Source organism: Lissotriton vulgaris, chromosome 3_1, assembly GCF_964263255.1.
Source record: "Lissotriton vulgaris chromosome 3_1, aLisVul1.2, whole genome shotgun sequence".
Taxonomy (NCBI): Eukaryota; Metazoa; Chordata; class Amphibia; order Caudata; family Salamandridae; genus Lissotriton; species Lissotriton vulgaris.
In genome coordinates this window covers 1,583,043,877-1,583,063,242 of record NC_141689.1, presented here as the reverse complement: position 1 = coordinate 1,583,063,242, position 19,366 = coordinate 1,583,043,877, and the positions used below count along the sequence as shown (strand labels likewise).

The following is a 19,366-nucleotide window of genomic DNA, read 5'->3' as shown; positions in this document are numbered from 1 at the left end:
TCAGGTGTAACACCGCTTGCACTGATAAGGAACTCAAACTGGAGAATATCACTTTTGTAATAAGTTAAGGTCTGTAAGAATTCCTTAACTCATTTACATTGACAGAAAAGCTGTTGACAATACAACTATTTACTTGGCCCTATTAAAACTAGGTCGCATGCCATGTTCCTTACATTATATTATCATAAAAGTAATCTGCTTTTAACACATTGCAACACAAGCAACACTCAATGGTACCAATAAAGTCCAATATTGTGTGGAAACAGAGTTTAAAGTGGAGCCCAATTCACAACCAATATAGTAATACAAGTGAGAAAATGTCATCTTTAAGGGAAGTTTCATTTTAAACGCTGAAAGTAATATACAAGAAGCACAAATCCTCGTTTGAGTGTGTGATAAGAGAGATCAATTTTCTCCAGAGTAAGATACCAGTTTCCTTTTCTATATGTCTACAAATTTAGAGCTCTACTAACATGAGATGAGCTATGTTTACTTCACAAGACCCTTCCTATCAGACTCTCCTCCCATGCCGTACCTTACATGCTTATTTAGCTACTAAGCAGTGTTTCTATAAATGAAGTAGTTGTGATTGTGGTAGTTCACTAAATCCTTTTGAAGTTGCTAAAGCAACAGCCAGAAAAACAATCCAGCCTGTCAGAGATCCAAATTCTCTGCTACTTCCAGGGTGAAACATTGTATATTATGGCAAAACAGGAATGAGAGATATTTGCATATTCAAAGTATGCACACCCTTGCTTCAGCTTTGTGGTAATCTGATTCACTCTTCGATTCAGCACTGCACATGGATGGTGAGTGCGGACGAAAGTCAATGCTAAGCTGAAGTGATTTCTAAATACTCCATGAATGGATATGCATTGTGCTCTAGAGATGCCACTCAGGGAGCAGTGCTTACAAAAAGGTCATGCCACAGACGTACTAAGTGAGTACTTTACCGATGGCCATTACTTTGGAAAGGTATAGAGACTGCCTTAAATTTGGCACACTTTTTTCCTATGGGCGGACAATGAATAATGTAGGATTTAACCACTACCTTGCTCAATGCATTCACTCTGATGGTGAAAACCTTAAATCCCTGATGTCCTTAGAACAAGTAATGTAAAATATAGGTACTCTACTACTGAGGTCCTATTATCAAAATTGCCCTAGGATTGCAGTGATTCTGTGTCCCCACTTTTTTGCACCTTCATGGAACTATAGTATAACACAAGGAGTCACAGATGCTTGTGTGGCCGATTCTGTAAAACAGACAACACCAGTGCCTGAACTCAATGGGTAGTGACACCATGTATTTGGACTATCTTTGCCTCTCTTCCCACACTGTATTACAGGTACAGAGGCAGAGAGACAGAAAGGAAGCATACAGACTGTGCACCACGTACAAGCAGCGCACAATCTGTGTGCATTTCCTTAGACCTATGTACTGCAGACCACCTCTGGCAGGTGGATTCTTACTCCCTTTCAAGTGGAGTACAGGCTGTCACCTGCACAGTGAAAGGTAGAACAATAGAATTAAACAGCTGGTGTGCCCTTCACTAATGCACTAACCCCAGGGCAAGCATGAGTTTGCAGCTGGCAATGGGCAAACCTAATTATTGTGCTAGGGTGCACAGACCGAGTCTGCATCCTGTGCACCCAGTTAAAGAAGTGACATGGCTCACAGAAGGGCAGCGTTTCCTAACGGTACTATGGGCCCTGGTGTCAATGCTGCAGCTTCTCAGCGCTCTATGGGATAGGAGAAGGGTAAAACATGGAAGAACATATTTGCTGGTTCATGCATAAGGCATAGATGACCCTATAGATGAAAGAAACCAAGATTTTAACATAAAATGATTATGAACTGTGTAAAAATATCCTTCAGAAGACCAGACATGCTTAAAGAACGACAGTTACAAAGACTATTATTGCTTTTCACAAAGCCTAATCAATATAGCCAAAACAATGTTAAGATCCTCTTTGAGGGAAAGTGAAAATGTAACTGCGGTGGACAAAAATGGAAGTATGTAATGCAAGGCAATTTGACCACCCTTTCCAAGTAAGATGAGACTTGTGCTAGGATTCGGAGAAGCTCAGAGGTGCTCAAAGGGGATGTCCATGATATGAGAATTGTGCTGATAATTGGGCAAGAGCAGAAAGCATAGCCTTGCACAGGGAAGAAACAGCGGGACTCCGAGCATATCACATAGCCCAGATCTGGGATGACACCTTGGCCGCTTTTCACCGGGCATGCCTGCAGAGTGGAATCACTTAGGCGCACCCCACATAACTCAACTCTCGGCTTTGACGCCAACTCCAGACATGGTCCAGCACTGTAGTTCTGCACTTGGATCCCGGCATGGGTGAGGGCTCTGCCGGAGCAAACGAGACGCGCCCACACAACGCAACCAGACAAATATGGCTCCCGCCGTACCAGAGCGGAGGCCGTTGCTGCCCCCTTTGCGCCTCCCCGCCGCCCCCCTCCTGCACCTGCCTCACCCCCCCCCCTCCTCCCCCTTGGACTGCGCCACCTGCGTACCCCCCCCCCCCTGTTTCCCGGGACAGCCGCACTACACATTGGATATCCCACATTAGCGATAGCACTGCACGAACGACCAGCCACTCTTTTGTTTCTTTGCTTTTGATTTTTCACGCATCATGATGTCATTGTTTATTATGTTATGGTTAAAAGTTCTAAAAAACAAGTATAATGTTCTGAATATCGAATGGCACGCACACCACATTGGGCCTGCCCCAATAACTGTCCGAGTGGGATCAGTTGTAGTGACACTATGGCCTGGTGGAAAGGCGCGTTTTCCCGAGGAAAACGACAGAGCGTGCCATTGCAGCGGCACCACTGGATATTGATGCACATGATTAGGTACATTGCAATGCCATGTATGCCCTGCATTTTTCTTGTTTCATATGCTTTCAAAGCCTACCGGCACCTTTGATGAAGTGGCATTGATTCCCTTTGGATGATGTTCTCCTTATCACCTTTATGTGACCACACCATTTCATGGCTAATTGTTTTTAGGTACATGTGCCTTAGGCCACACGCTTGATACGCAAATGATGTATAGCAAGTAATGACATTACAGCAAACTGTTGTTGCCAACATACACCTTTGTATGACCGCGATTTTTTTGAGATAGGTCTCCATTGTAAATTCTTTGACATGTTATGCAATCCAAATAAGAAATGCAATAAAAGATATTCAAACAATGATATGAAAATTGTGCACAGGCAACACTGCTATTAGAATTATGCTTCAATGTAGTTTCTCTGCATATATTTTTCGTTTTCCCATCGCTGCATGTTCAGCGATGAGGAAATGGAAAAATGTAAGGTTCTCCACAAAGTTCCCCAATCCCGGTTTTATAAATTTTTCATTGCTGGGACTTGGCAGCTCACCCAAACAGCTGCTTCCCACTACTCAAGCCACGCTAAGAACAGTTCAAATGTGACCATAGTGCAGAGCTTCTCTGTGGTATCGACCAGGAATTCGCCATGTTGGGGGTTCCTATTTTAAAAGCCTGAAAGACTATTTAGCCTCCTCACAATCACTTACTCCTCCCTCCAGGCACTTCCCTGCACTATTTGTGGTATCACCAGCACCTTCTGGCTTCTACCACTCGGCTCCCTCCTCCATCATCAAAGTGCTTTTGCTTTCCCGGGCTTGCTTGCCTTTGTGACCACTGACTCATCTGCTACACAAGTTTCCTTTCTGACCATGCGCAAGACCTCCACTCTTCTTTTGGCATTTGGGAGGAAAAGGGGTGGAACAAGTCAGCAACTGTGATAGCTTTGTACCCGCTGACGTACTTTTCACTTGATTGGAGCCTATTTATGCGCCAGGAATTTTTCCAGTCACACTGGGCACTATAAACTGAATCTGCACTCCACAGAATAAGTAATGAACATGGTAATGCACAAACATACCTCATGCTGATCATATACTAGTTGACACTAGTGCAACATTCAATATTAGCCTTGCATGACATTCAAAAAGTGACTCACTGGTCAGTGTTGAGAAATCCTGTAATGAAGGTTAGGTTCCTTATGGACAAGAAAGTGCAGACCCAAGACCAGCTAAGGTAAAACAAATTGAAAATATCCCTGCACTACATAAGTAAGGGTACTATCAATTCACCTTAAAAAATGTAGAAGTCCTAGAACTGAAGGAAAACATCATCACGCTGTGCAGCATTCAAGGGCTGTGTTCGCAGGTGGAAAAATAGAAAACTGAGGCATAGCTGCATAAGACCCTAAAGGTTTATCCAGGATTTGTCTGGTCAAACTAGCTTCCATTACTTCAAACATGATGTCGGGGAACACAACAGCTTGAAAAGGTAAACAGTCCGAATGGAAGATATGTGTATTTAGTTTCTTTGTGATCAATATGCATGAACAATAAAAGAAACGTTTCTGATTGCTCCATTTTATTACAGATTAATTTGGAATTAAATATACAGTCATTGCTATACTGGAGTACTTTTCCTCTTGTTGAAGAAAGCTGTCAAGAAACCACCAACACATTCTACACTGGATTCCTTTTGGACACATCTGCTGAACACTTGGGCTGTTGCACATTTCATTGTTACTTACATTTTCAGGCTGCACCACAACTCCGTGATGAACAAGTTACTTACCTTCGGTAACGTCTTATCTGGTAGAGACATGACCTAGCAGCAGATTCCTTACCTTTGAATTTCCCTGGTGTCAGAGTGGATACAGATTTTTCTTCGAGCAATAGCCTTGCGTGCCTGTAGGTGGCGATGGTTGGCTCCGCATGATGTCGCCGGCGTTGTCTCCGTGATTATGACGTTCGCATCACGTATAAAGGCGCCACCTCAGCACACTGACACCAGTTACTTCCACGTCTTTCCATGCCAGGAGTGTGGAGCCAAATAGTGGATGCTTTGAACAACTAGGGCCCTGAAAGGCAACAGACTTGACCCTGAATCCTGCCCCCTGTGCGGGGAGGATGGGTGGTTAGGTAAGAAATCTGCAGCTAGATCATGTCTCTACCAGATAAGGCATTATCGAAAGTAAGTAACTTTTCCATCTGATAGAGAAATCTAGCGGCAGATTCCTTACCTTTGAATAGCTATCCAAGCAATACCATCTCCGGAGGAGGGACTGCCGACAAGTTTAGATCAGGAAGTCCTGCAGGACAAAGTGGCCAAAAAGGCCATCCCGGCGGACTTGCCTGTCCAGGCAGTAGTGCTTGGTGAACGTGTGCAGTGATGCCCATGTTACTGCCTGACAAATGTTGAGGACTGGGACTCCACGTTGCAAAGCTGTGGTAGCAGCCTTAGCTCTGGTAGAATGAGCCCTTAAGCCTTAAGGAGGCTAATTTTTGGCCAGAGCATAGCGGATTTTAATGCAAAGTACAACCCATCGAGAGATCATCCTTTTTTGCACCACACAACACTTCTTCGCTCCCAAGTATCTCACGAAGATTTGGTCATCCACCAGGAACTCTTTTGTACGGTCAAGGTAGAACAACAACATTCCTTTTGGGTCCAGAGGGTGAAGTAGCTCCTCTTCTTTAGAGGGGTCGGGAGGAACATAGAAAGTGGGGAAGGTGACAGATTGCCCCACGTGGAATGGTGTTACCACTTTTGGTAAGAAAGAGGCCATAGTGCGCAGCACCAATTTATCAGAGAAGATGATCAGATAAGGAGGCTTAGATGACAGAATCTGCAATTTGCTCACCCTCCTGGCAAACGTTATTGCCACTAGATAGGCTGTTTTGATGGTAAGCAGCCAGGCAGTTGTACAGAGGTTCAAACAGAGTACACATCAGAAAGGCGAGAACCAAATTAAGGTCCCACTGAGGAATGATGAAAGGGGCAGGTGGAAACATATGTGCAAGCCCCTAGCGAAATCAATTTACAATAGTGGATTTAAATAAAGAGGGTTGCTCTGGTAAACTAAAAAAGAAAGATAAGGCTGAAAGGTACCCTTCTTAGTAGAGAGACTCCTGGCTGCCAAAGTAACATTACAGACTTCGGGAGAAAGGTTGTATGCTATCAAATGCTGCTGTTCAATCTCCACGCTAAAAGGCATAGAGTTGACAGGTTTGGTGGAGGACCCTCCTCTGCTGCTGTGACAGAAGATCCTCATGCAGGGGCGCCTGATAGGAGGATCGATACTCAATTGGAGAAGCTCAGGATACCAGACTCTCCGTGCCCAGTCCGGAGCCACAAAAATGACTTGGATACGGTTGCTCCTGATCTTCTTCAGCACTCTAGGCAGGAGCAGTATGGGCAGAAAGGCGTATAGAAGGCTTGAGCTCCACTCAAGACGAAACAAGAGAAAAACTGTCTTGGAAACTCCATTGCACAACACTGTTGACATTGCACATTCATGGAGGAGGCAAATAGATCAAACCAAGACTCACCTCACTGTTGTAAGAGACCTTGCGTCACCCCCGGAAGGAGACGCCATTTATGGTCCGCTAGGCATTGACGGCAGAGTTCGTCCACCCTGGCGTTCAGAGAACCTGCCAGGTGTTGAACCACCAGGGATTACCCTGCTGTTCCAGCCATTTCCAGCAACGCAGGGCCTCTTGACAAAGAGTCCACGACCCCAGCCCGATGTTGCAGCATCACATGGCGGTGGGATTGTCCGCAAACACTTGAACCAGCTTTCCCTTGATTGAAGATAGAAAGGCTTTCAATGCTAAGCGAATCACACTGAGCTCCAGCAGGTTGATGTGGAGTCCGGATTGTGCATGAGACCAGAGTCCTCTGATCTCCACCTCTCCCAGATGGCCGCCCCATCCCAGGAGTGATGCATCTGTCACTACTGTGTGATCTGAGTGGGAAAGCGAGAGGGATATGCCTCTGACCCAATCATGGTTGATCAGCAACCACTGCAGATCCTGCACAGTTCCCTCCGAGATCTGGACCATGTTGGAGAGATTCCCATGATGCTGCGTCCACTGGAACTTCAGTTCCCACAGCAGACCCCGCATAGTGTCACAAGCAGGATGCAGTAGGCCATGAGGCCCAGCAGCAGTCATTCTCACCAAAATCCAGGAAGGAGGCTGAAACATCCGTATCATAACCAGAATATCCTGGACTTGCAGCTCGGAAGAATAGGCCAGAAACTGCACTGTGTCCAGAACAGCTCTGATGAAAGGGAGCGTCTTAGAAGGAGTTAGGTGTGACTTCAGCATGTTCATAGTAAACCCCAGCGAATGCAGTAGGTACTGACATAGTCTAGAGTTGGGAGACAACAGCCTGGGATGAGTTCGCCTTCAACAGTCAGTCGTCTAGATGGGAAAAGATTGACACCCCTGATCGCACAGATGAGCTGCGACCAAAGCTATTGCCTTGGCGAACACCCAAGCGGCGTTGTCAAGGCCAAAGGGGAGCAAGATGAAGTGTAAGTGCTCGTGGCCTACTGTAAACCGCAGGTAGAATCGATGAGCAGGCAGAAAGGGATTGTGAAAATAGGTGCCCTGCAAGTCCAACGCAATCATCCAGTATCCTGGTTCCAGGGCACACAAGACCTGAGCTAGAGTGAGCATCTTGTACTTTTCCTTTTTGTTGAAGTAACTGAGTTCTCGCAGACCTAGGATAGGGTGCAGGCCTTTTTCTTTCTTCTGGACCAGAAAGTAGCGGGAGTAACAACCACAGCCTACTTCTGGTGCCAGAACCCTCTCTATTGCTCCTTTGGCCAAGAGTCATGACTTCCTCCTGAAGGAAAATCAATGGATTCTCCGGCAGCCGGTAGTAATTTTGAGGCAATGAGGGAGGGGTAGTCTTGTAGGGAAGGGACAAGCCCCTTTGGCCTTTCTGAAGAACCCACCTGTTTGATGTGATATTTTGTCAGTGGTGGAGGTGATGGCTCATCCTGCCACCACCTGGCTGCCCATGATCTTGAAGGGCCAACCTAGAAGGGTTTGGAGGCTGTGGATGCAGGGGTGTTAGGTGGATTGACCTGACCTCTGGCCACCTGACCCATGGGGCCGGAACAAGCCGCGCCCAGGCCGCTCAGAGGTTGCTGAACTTGCGGTGCCTTGTGGCTGGGGTATGGCTGTAGTAACTCAAAGCCCCTTCTGTAGCCACGAAAGGGACGAACACCAGACAGGAGATGTGTGGCCACTGTGAGGCCCAAGGACTTGGCCATAGCCTGCGAGTGAGTTCTTATAGCTCTCTAGGGCCATGTCTCCTTTGTCTCCGAAGAGATGGGTACCATCAAAGGGAATGTCCATGAGGAAAGTATTGACCTCCAGAAAAAAGCCAGACGTTCTCAGCCAGGTGTGGCGTCAAACAGCTACTGTTGATGACATCACTCTGCCCAGCGAGTCGGTTGTGTCAAGCTCACAATGACTGGTGAACTTCGCGCATCTCTCCCATTTGTTACCGCTTGGGAGAGGATGGCACGGGCCTCTACGGGAGTGGGAATAACAGCCTAATAGGCATGCAGTGTTCACTGACCGCAACGCAAGGCTGGCCAAAGAAAAGATTTTCTTACCCCAACTATCCAGCCTCTTGGATTCTCTGTCCGGGGGTGCGGAAGGGAACACGCCTTGTGAAGAAGAGGCGTGGACAAGCATGCTCTCATGGTAGGGTGGTTGGTGGGCCACCCGGTGCAGGGCGATAGTGGTGAGCGATTGTCCTATTCACAGGAGCCCCAATGCTGGGCTTAGACCAGGTTCTTAGAAGGACATCAATCAAGGTCTTGTTGAATGGCAGCAGGGGTTATGAGGAGGAGACACCCGGCTGCAAGACCTCTGTCAAGATTGTTAGTCTTCACTTCCACTAAAGGGAGCTGAAGGTCCAGGACTTCAGCTGCTCTTCTCAACACCATAGCATATGAAGCTCCCTCCTCCATAGCCATGGTAGGGGGAGAATGCAGGCCAGAATCTGGAGAGGTATCCAGTCCACTAGCCTCACCCAATTCCTCATACCAGTCCAATTAGTGTTCAGGCTGGTCTTGTAAAGGGTCCAGCGACCCCTCCCAATCTTTCTCTATTCCTAGCCCTTCAAAATAAGGCTGAGGAACTAACCTAGGACCCAAGCCTGTAGTTGGCACCGGATCAGGAGATCCGGCTCAGGGATAAGAACGGGGCTGGAGCCACCAGGTGGGCGGGGGGACCAGTGGCGACAGGGCTGGCACCAGGGAAGGTCACAGTGGCGTGATCGGCATACATCCGGCTCCACTACCGGATCCGGGGAGCATCGGAACGTTATTGAGTCTCCTCTAAACTTCCAGGGCCCTAAGGCGCTCCAGGAGGGTCCAGCCGCCCAAATATGAGGTACATGGCTTCATAAAACTCTTTGAGCTGCGTCGGGGTTGCGGCTCTCGGAAAGGCATGAAAGCGTGGAGCCGACCAAGGCACAGGTATCGCAGAACGAGGCCTGGAGTGCCGAGACTCCTCAGTCACGTCGGCCGACAGACAGGGAGAAGTCGAAGCATGCTTTGACTTCTTGAGTTTCTTATGCCTCTTACCTGACCTACTCAATGACTGTGAGGACGAGGACTTAGGACTCCAGGAGCGGTGCCTGGACCAGGACTGAGAACGAGGTCTCCAGGGAAAACGACGCGGTGCCCAACTCCGGGCCACAAGCAACTTTAGGGACAGCTTCCTCAAAGCTTTTGGAGCCATGGCCTGGCAGTCTGAGCACGACTTCCGAGTTTGGTAGCGCTCCTGTCACCAAAGACATCAGGTGTTGATTATTCTCCGACATGGTGCAGCGGCAGGCGCCGCATGGTTTCAATCAATCAACAAGGAGTTATAAAGAGTAAATATTCACCCAATAGGGTATCCACACGCTTGCAGGTTCCAGAGGCTTGTTTCACCAGCCAGGTCTTGAGGGCCATTTGTAATTCTAGAAGTGAGGTGATAGTCAAGAGGTGCGTGGGGAGGCTGTTTCAGGTCTTTGCTGCGAAGTGGGAGAAGGAATGTCCTCCAATTCTGCTTTAGTAGATGCAGGGAGAATGGGCAAGTTAAAGGGAGGCGGAGCACAGTCTTCTCGACAGTTGGTGGATGTTCAGGCAGTGGTTAATGTAGGTGGGCCCTTGGTTGCGTAGAGCCTTGTGTGAATGGGTTAACAGCTTGAATTGGCATCTCTTCTGTGTGGGGAGCCAGTGGAGTTGGAAAACAAAGGTTAAGGAGGGTCAAGGGGACTATGTTTATAGACCTACCAAACTCTAAACCCCCAAGTCAAGCTACAATAAACAAAGAGAGTCGGAAGGTCTGTTAAACAACGTATCTGAGTCAGTGAGGTCCTAATAAAGTGACCCTTTTGGATTGCACTGAACCAGGCCCAGTGGTCACACGACACAAATATGTATAAGAAATCCTATCAGCCCACCCATCTGGCGGAGCCTCGTCATGTAGGACCTCTAACCAGAGTGGTGAGTCAAAGCCCAGATGACATGGCCAGACAACACACACTACTGGATCATCTTGTGAAAGTGTCCGTGCCACAGAGTGGTGCTGAAAAAGTGCAGTGCAAAACAGGGAATAAAGTGTAAGTGATCTAAAATGGCGGTCGAGGCAAAGAAAAAATGTTTTTATTAAAGGTATTCACCAGGACGCCAGATTAAAAAGAAGTGTAGAACAGTGTGACAAAATCACTGTGATGCTTTGCTGTGTTGTAAATTAGGCCAACATGTTTCTGCCGAAGGTGACACTACACCGGCATTCTTCAGGGCCAACTACAAAAAGATGTTGCTACTGCAAAGGTACACTTAGACATTTGAAAGTGAAAAAAGAAGGAACAGACCAAAATGTTTGTTAAAGGCCTGTCCGTACTCCTGGTGTGGTCAACTAGACCATCCTACCATATCCTCCGGATCAGAAGTTGATAGAGGAAGATATCCTAAAAATGAAAACACAAAAGAAACAACAATTGTTGTACATTGTACAGTCAAAATAGACTATTCACAATATCAGGACCAACAAATGAACTCAGCTAGGCAAGTCCCTATTAGGACGGCCATATATTATAAGGGTTTCATATTAAAGTAAACCACCAGTCAATGCTGAACATTAATTCCATGCATGATGTAAAAGGACTTACCCAGCTATATGTGGGAGTCAAGCCTCACCTCACCCGGCAACGGCTCGGAGATTGAGGCCCCGCTCTGTGCACAGAACAAAGAAATATGTTTTGAACTTATCACCCTGAGTTGACTAGGAGAACTGTAGTCAAACTTAGGTTGTACAATCTATGCATGAAACTGGTTGTATAACTAATCCCACTGAACGCTATCCCCTGGGAGACAAGGAAGGGTCTGGCTAAAAACTAGTGTCTAGTAAGTGGCAAGCACAGTCAATCTGGAATGAGCACCTGTATATCACTAGTGCCTCTTCTATGGATATGCCATCAGTTGTATCCACTGAGCCAAGGGCTAGATGTGGAAAAATATATATATGGCTCAGGGATTGACTATATTAGACCGGTGGGTCTAAAGTAGAAGAAGTAGAAGGAGGGGCTCACCTCTCCGTCGGTACCCCTAGGCAGACACCAAAGCTTTGGTGTCTGCCTAGGGGTACCGACGGAGAGGTGAGCAGCTGGTTCATTTGGCGCAGCGCTTAGCCCTGTGGTCCTTATGTGGCCCCTCCTTCTTCTTCTTTTCATGTTTAGCTTTGCTGTAGGTGACATTCCTTGAAAGCAGACGCTATTGTGAGCTTTAGTTTTATCTTTGAGCTCCTCTTCTCTTTTACATCAACAGACTCTAAGGATTTGTCCAGGTTCACTTGACTGTATGTAACCTTCCTTTTGGGCACAGGACAGGGGGTGTTGAACTTTAGACCCACCGGTCTAATATAGTCAATCCCTGAGCCATATATATATTTTTCCACATCTAGCCCTTGGCTCAGTGGATACAACTGATGGCATATCCATAGAAGAGGCACTAGTGATATACAGGTGCTCATTCCAGATTGACTGTGCTTGCCACTTACTAGACACTAGTTTTTAGCCAGACCCTTCCTTGTCTCCCAGGGGATAGCGTTCAGTGGGGATAGTTTTACAACCAGTTTCATGCATAGATTGTACAACCTAAGTTTGACTACAGTTCTCCTAGTCAACTCAGGGTGATAAGTTCAAAACATATTTCTTTGTTCTGTGCACAGAGCGGGGCCTCAATCTCCGAGCCGTTGCCGGGTGAGGTGAGGCTTGACTCCCACATATAGCTGGGTAAGTCCTTTTACATCATGCATGGAATTAATGTTCAGCATTGACTGGTGGTTTACTTTAATATGAAACCCTTATAATATATGGCCGTCCTAATAGGGACTTGCCTAGCTGAGTTCATTTGTTGGTCCTGATATTGTGAATAGTCTATTTTGACTGTACAATGTACAACAATTGTTGTTTCTTTTGTGTTTTCATTTTTAGGATATCTTCCTCTATCAACTTCTGATCCGGAGGATATGGTAGGATGGTCTAGTTGACCACACCAGGAGTACGGACAGGCCTTTAACAAACATTTTGGTCTGTTCCTTCTTTTTTCACTTTCAAATGTCTAAGTGTACCTTTGCAGTAGCAACATCTTTTTGTAGTTGGCCCTGAAGAATGCCGGTGTAGTGTCACCTTCGGCAGAAACATGTTGGCCTAATTTACAACACAGCAAAGCATCACAGTGATTTTGTCACACTGTTCTACACTTCTTTTTAATCTGGCGTCCTGGTGAATACCTTTAATAAAAACATTTTTTCTTTGCCTCGACCGCCATTTTAGATCACTTACACTTTATTCCCTGTTTTGCACTGCACTCTTTCAGCACCACTCTGTGGCACGGACACTTTCACAAGATGATCCAGTAGTGTGTGTTGTCTGGCCATGTCATCTGGGCTTTGACTCACCACTCTGGTTAGAGGTCCTACATGACGAGGCTCCGCCAGATGGGTGGGCTGATAGGATTTCTTATACATATTTGTGTCGTGTGACCACTGGGCCTGGTTCAGTGCAATCCAAAAGGGTCACTTTATTAGGACCTCACTGACTCAGATACGTTGTTTAACAGACCTTCCGACTCTCTTTGTTTATTGGAGCCAGTGGAGTTTCCAGAGGTGGGGTGTGATGTGGGTTCGTCAGGGAAGGACGAGGAGTCGGACTGCGGCGTTCTGTATGGTCTGAAGTCTCTGTAGGAGGTGTGCGGAGATTCCTATGTTGAGGGCATAGCCGAAGTCCAGTCAAGTGGTGACAAGCACTTGTGTCATGGTGCGTCTCGTGTGCAGGGCTAGCCATTAGAAGATCTTGCGCAACATGCGCAGAGTGAGGAAGCAGACGGAGGAGACGGCATTGATCTGTGATATTAAGGTGAGCTTGTCGATGATGATTGCGAGGTTTCAGGCACTCATGGAGTGGGTGAGAGTCCTAGGTCTGATGGCCACCAGGAGTAGTTCCATGTGTTGATGCTATAGACAAAGATCAGTATTTCCGTCTTGCCGGTGTTCAGCTGCAGGTTGCTGTTTTTCATCTATTCAGCTACATTTATAATGCATCTGTGGAAGTTAGTTCGGGTGTCATCTGAATAGGAAAATATGTTGAGACCATGGAATCTAACAATTTTGGCCATCTGGGTCATATATATGTTGAAGAGCGTGGAGCTGAGGGATGAGCCCTGAGGGACACCCCAGATGATCTCCTTGGGTTCAGAGGTGAAGGTGGGAGGTGGATCCTCTGGGTTGTTCTAGTGATGAAAGAGGGGATCCATCTGAGCCCGTCTCCTTGGATGCCGATGTGGTGTAGTCTTTCGATCAGTGTGTGGTGGGATATGGTGTTGAAGGCTGCCAAGAGGTCAAGGAGGATCAAAGCTGCTGTTTCTCCTTGGTCGAAGAGGGGTCAGATGTTGTCGGTGGCTGCGATCAGGGCAGTTTTGGGGCTGGGATTGCTGCAGAAGCTGGATTGGGAGGCCTTGAGTAGTTGCTCCAGGTGTGTCATGAGTTGATTGCTGATGATATTTTTCAGACCCTTAAGTGGGAATGGGAGCAGGGAGATTGGATAGTATTTTTTCAGTTTGCTGGGGTCGGTGAAGGGTTTTTTGAGTGCAGGCCTGACTTCAGCGTGTTTCCAAGCGTCGGAAAATAATGCGGTAGTGATAGAGGTATTGAGTAGGGTGGTGAGTTCCTGGCCGATCCATTGGTTTCCAAGGTTGAATATGTGGTGCAGGCATGGGTCTGTGGGAGCTCGCGAGTGGAAGGATTTCATGGTGGAGGTGGTGTCCAGGGTGGAGAGGATGTTCCAGGATGGTCAGTGTGTAGTACGTGTCCGTTACGGTGGTGGTGTATCCGTCGAGGAAGTCCGTTGGTGTCAGTTGGGGTTTGAAGTTTCCGTATATGGTTGCAATCTTGTCGTGGAATAAGTGGGTGAGGTTGTCGCACAGCTCCTGTGAAGGTGTGATGTTGTTTTTGCTGGCAACCGGGTTGGAGAATTCCTCAATGATGTTGAAAAGTTCCTTGGTGTTGTTGGCACTGGTTTCGATGCATGTGGTAAGGGATGTCTTCTTTGTTGCCCTCAGTAGGCAATGGTAGAGACTGAGAAAGGTCTTTAAGGCGGCCCTCTCCGAGATGCCCTTGCTGGTGCGCCATCTCCTCTTCAACTGTTTGTGGTCTCTTTAGTTGATCTGAGTTCTTAGGTGTACCAGCAGGCCTTTTTGGAGGATTGTCTCTAGATGTTGCTCTTGATGGGGATGATGCGGTCTGCACAATTAGTGATCTATGCGTTGACGTTTTTCACTCCCTGTTCGAGGTTGGTGGCGGTAACAGGGTTGGAGGTATTGAGGGCACTCGCCCATGTGGTATCTGAGATTTTGCTCCAACTCTGGTGGGGGGCGTTGGTCATCATGGGGATGGCGGTGCGGGGGAAGGAGATGCTGGAGAGAACAATAGAGTAATAGGTCTATGTGAGTTCTGTGACATGGCTGTATATGACACTGTTGCTGGAGGTGAAAATTGGGTCCAGCATGTCCTGCAGTGTTTGTAGGGTCGTGGATGATCTGCGTCAATTAGAGGCTGCTTATACTGTCAAGGAGGTATGCAGTGTTTTTGTTGTTCGATATGGAAATTTAGGTCGCCTAGGAAGATGTAGCCCTTGGAGTCTAAGGGTTAGGGGCCTGGGGGTAGGTATGTGAGAGTGCCTCTGATGGTTGTCTTCTCATTCGTGTGGAACTTGAAGTAGAGATGTTCCATGGGGGTGTGGTGGTGGTGTTGATGGTTGTGGTACACTGTATGTTATCTTTGTGGATGATGGCTATTCCTCCTCCCGGCTTGGTGGTGCAGTCCTCGTGAGTGATTTTATATCCGTCGGGGATCACTGTGGCAATGTCTAGGACAGATGTGGGGTTGAGCCAGGTCTCCGTGAGGAAGACTATGTTGGGTGCAAGGGTGGCGATGAGGTGCCATAATTCGGTGAAAGCTTGCATAGTGAGTGTGTGTTGAGAAGGGTGCATGTGAGTTGGTGCTTTTGTTCAGGGTAATGCCGGTGTGTGGGCTGGTGTTGGTGCAGTGGCAGGTGAAGTGGCAGTGGGCGCAGCCAACAGGTCCTACTGTGGAGCGTGGGTCACTACTGTTGCAGTGTTTTTGAGAGCCCTTCACTGGCTACCTGTCAACAAGAGAATCACCTTCAAGCTTCTCAAATACACCTACTAAGCCCTTCACAACGCGGGACCTGCATACCTCAATCACTGCCTCCCCTTCTACACATTCACCAGACATCTCCGATCCACCCAACTGGCCCTCGTCACCGTCCCACAGATCTGCAAGACGACGGCTGGAGGAAGATCCTTCTCCTACCTCGCTGCAAAGACATGGAACTCCCTGCCTCTGCACCTCAGGCAATCACCATCGCTGCTGCAATTCAGGAAGGCCCTCAAGACCTGGCTCTTCAACTGAACCGCAGACCTAGGTCCCCCCCAATCCAACGCCTTGAGACCCTCACAGTTGAGTAGTCACACTTTAGAAGATTGTTTGATTGATGTATTGCAGCCTCGAGGGTGCAGAACTAGCCGATGGTGTATCTTTGGAGGGCCATGGGTCATGGCGCTAGGCGCGGTCCAGACGCGGATGGGCGCATTCAGACTCGCCTTTGATGAGCTAGTAGGTGCTGCAGCTAGAATTAAGCAGGTCCTGGAGTGGACAAGCTTCTGTTGGCAGGAAGAACAGTGAGAGGGAAAACCCAGTCTGGAAAACTCCAGCTGGAAATCCCGAAAAAAAGGCTGTCAAAAAGTGACAGAGGGTAGCTCTCTTCACGAATCTGCACTTAGAAAAGAATGGACATCAGCATGCCGAGGTGGCACCTATATAGGTGATGCAGACGTCACAACGGCAGACACGACAACGCTGAGGTAATGTGGAGCCAACCGATGCCACCTACCGGCGCACAAGGTTATTGCTGGAAGAAAAATCTTACGGATCCAGTCAGATGCCAGGGAAATTCAAAGGTAATGAATCTGTGGTTAGATGTCCCTCTCTGATAGAAGCAGTATTAGTGATTGTGGAAAAGACTTAGGATACTTGACAGGCTTAAGACCAGCAGTCACAAAGATTATTATTGTTTTTCACAATTCCTAATCAGTATAGCCAAAACAATGGCAAGATTCTCTTAGAGGGAAAGTAAAAATGTAACTGCAGTGGACAAAAAAAATGGAAGAATGTAATGCAAAGTAATTAGTCTACCCTTTCCAAGTAAAACAAGAACATCTGCTATGAATTTGAGGAGCTCTGAGGTGCTTAAAGGGGTTGGTTAAGAAATGCGGTTATTAACCTTTTGACTGCTGTGGATCCCCATTGAATCATTACTTGAATCTGAAGACCTCCATTGAGTCAGTATTAGAAGCTGAGTGCCCCAACCGAAGCAATTTCTATGATTTGAACTTCAAACCAATGCACACAAATACAAAAACAATCATACACCAAACAAATGCCTAAATACTGAAATATGCAGCTTAATTCACAATCAAATTTGGAAATGTTTTACAATTGTAATTTTTTTTATTTGTAGATCATACAGTAATTTTAATTTATTAATTTTAATAATATGTAATTTTGGAAAATAGACACAAACTCTCTGAATAGGCCTTGCGGATCCAGAGTGGCTCCCAGGCTGCAGGTTCACAAACACTGGTCTGAGATATACATCTTGGGGGGAGAAGGGAGAATGGGTTGGAGGTAATGAATAATATGTGTATGCATTGGTGGGTCTCAATTGGGGGGTTGCAGGGGTTACGTCAATGTTTGGTGGGAGGTTCGGTCGTGGGAGGTGGGCCTAATCATTGTTTGTGCAGCTGTGGTCTATTTTATTATTGATTGTCAGTGTATTACCATTGCTAACCGATGTGCAAAGTTACGGAGCTGGTTCTTCAATAAAAAGATTTTTTTTAAAGATATACATCTTGTGCGAAATCAAGACTGTAGATCTGTCTTTGACAGAGCCCCAGTACATTGTTTTACAGATACTTGTTCTGGAAAATAAGGATAGCCTTTGTTACTTTAGGGAAAGAAACAAAACTTCCTTAAGTAGATTTGTAGCAAGTGTCCTCCAGATGCAAGCTGAAATTGGAGTGCATAGAAGTCACTAGTGCAGGTCTATTGAAAGCAATGGCTTGAGACTGCTGGGCTTTGAACTGGGACTCCTGTAGAAGAAGCAATCATGTTCTTGGGTTCACTATACCGATGATGGGTTTGGTCACAAAAACGTGGCAACAGCATCCAAATGAGGAAAACTCAATATCTATACAATAACATCCTAGTTAGAGGGTAATTTAATATTTGCTAGTTGGCCAAGAAACCTGTTAGTACAAATTGTGAAAAAGATAACTTCTAGACAAGCAGACATGCAACACTTGTCGGGCTAAGGACAGACATGGATAGATTGACTGAGGTTTTTGTCAGAACTCTGGGATTGCTTTGGGCAGATAGACAGTTTATAATATAAACAAGCTCAACACCAAATATACAAGAGAGAACTCTTGAGTGCTGGAGAAGGACTGGAAATTGAATTTGGCATCTTTGAAGTGTATTTAGTAGACCAGATTAAATCCCCCAGAAGAAAGACTACTTGTAATAAGTCCCTATCTTTGCCTTCTCTTATGTTTCTAACGACACACTCTATTTCTTTATAAAGGATCTCTATTATAAAGTTGAGGCTTCTGGAGGGTCAAGATGAGGAGTAAAGACGGGTGAGGAGGGAAGGGGTAGGAGGAACGAACACCTATTGTTCTTTTAATTTGGAGTGTGTAACAGTACTATTAGAATGTTAATACTATTACTCAGGAAGCTTGTTTCATCCTTCAGTGGTGGATCTCGCTTCATTGAGCTTTATTGAAACTAGAAGAAAAATAGGTCTGCACTTTATGAAGAAACCTCCGCTTCATCAATCAAATCAGCTACACATTTCAATGAAAAGTAGGTGAAATCATAAGAAAGAGAATCTAAGGATACTTGCTACTACTGAGGCTTTTCTATGAGTGAAAAGTAATTCTCTGCCACATAATGCTTAAAAGAATCTCTAGCGATGAGGTCATCAGGGCCAAGCCAAAGAAGACCTTATCCAATGAGACCTTATCCAATGAGCTTGATAATTATGCTACTTTGTACTGCCTCAAAATGTCTGCAGAAACATCACACAGACGTTTTGTTAATTTACCTTATAAGGAAAATGCTCCTTCATTAAATTTCTACTGAGGTGTAGGTTAACACCTTGACTCACAAACTGAGTCAACTCTAAAATTAAAAAATGTAGCTCAAATTGCTTCATTAAAGACTAAACCAATGCCCTTGTAATGCTAAACTTCCAACTCTGTGAACACACTGAGCTCAGTCAGGTCACCTATGAAAAATACAAGCCACCATACGAAACATTGTGGAGGCAATGTGGAATATGCGTGGTGTTAGGACTATGAGAGAGTGTGTTTGTGCAGTTGTTTTGGTCTTTCTTTCTGTGAGAATGAATAATTTCCCTTCATTATTTATCATTGGGTTCATTGGCTGAAAAAATTAGGTATTCCCACAACTCAAAATACTTTTAGTTGTCCTGCTCAGCTGTCATCTCTTTCTGGTGAGAGACCTCAAGCCAGAAAGTAAGATGTGTTTTCACTTATAGTTTAGATTCTCTTTTTAGCCACTCTCTCAGCAACTCTTCGTTCTTTGTAGGATACTGCAAGACCATTGGGCCACTCTTTCCTCCCTTCTCATACATTGCCCGTTTGATCAACTTTTTACTGACTTCTTAAACCTGAGAGTCCACTGGTAAGCATAATCAGTATGTTCAGCAATCTGTTTACATTTTCCAACTTCTCCGCCCTGTATTTATGTGTGCGCTATTTATACAGACGAAACCTAACCAAAAGGCAGCAGAGCACTGTACAGAGTTCAAGCCAAATTCAATGTGATGTGTAA

The 19,366-nt window shown here is 46.2% G+C and overlaps 1 protein-coding gene across 3 annotated transcripts in view; it reads right to left on the bottom strand.

The window, feature by feature from the left end:
* Positions 1-19,366, bottom strand: part of ZNF462 (zinc finger protein 462) — a 208,460-nt gene that overhangs the window by 78,326 nt on the left and 110,768 nt on the right. The window lies entirely within an intron of this gene.